Genomic DNA, 587 nt, shown 5'->3' on the forward strand with positions numbered 1-587 from the left:
TATACAAGCACATTAATTTTATTTACACTCCAGTTCATCTCTCTCTACACAGTATGTACAGTAAAGAAGGATAACCAGTGTTGTGGAGGAAGAAGAGGAGGTGCCACTTAAATGCCTTTTAGTGGTACTATCCTCCTCTTCCTTCTCTGTCTTCTCACCTTTTTTTCCTCTTCCTCAATTTTTCTTGATCTCCTTTTTCTCATTATCTTTGCCATTTTTATCTCTTTCAAATGTTCACCTCCTCCTCTTCCTCTTACTCCTACTCTTGTTTATATTTGACTAGAAACTCCACTGCCCAATTACTGTTGACATATCAGGAGGAAGAGGTAGAGTAGAAAGAAAAGGAGAAGTGGTTTTACTTCAAATGATTAATTTTGTGTTCACATGTATTTCCTTATTTATTCATGACCTGATTTCAAAGTTGTATTGGAATTTGGCATATATTTAAGTGTCCTTGTATAGTTAATCTGCCCTTGACTGACCACCATGTGTTATCCTGCAGGGGTGAATGTGAGGAACCCTCTTACTACCACCCCAGGAAAACTTCCCTTCCACTCCTCCAGCATCTTAATGTAACACACACACAC

At 38.3% G+C, this 587-nt stretch overlaps 1 protein-coding gene across 1 annotated transcript in view; it reads right to left on the minus strand.

Annotated features, from left to right (window-relative positions):
• Positions 1-587, minus strand: part of LOC123518024 (homeobox protein H17-like) — a 4,582-nt gene continuing 3,995 nt past the window's right edge. Inside the window, exon 3 of the mRNA XM_045278526.1 lies at positions 1-587. This exon is cut by the window's right edge and continues 1,886 nt beyond it. The gene's annotated coding sequence lies outside the window, so the exon portion shown is untranslated.

This window comes from Portunus trituberculatus, chromosome 43 (genome assembly GCF_017591435.1).
Source record: "Portunus trituberculatus isolate SZX2019 chromosome 43, ASM1759143v1, whole genome shotgun sequence".
Lineage (NCBI taxonomy): Eukaryota > Metazoa > Arthropoda > Malacostraca > Decapoda > Portunidae > Portunus > Portunus trituberculatus.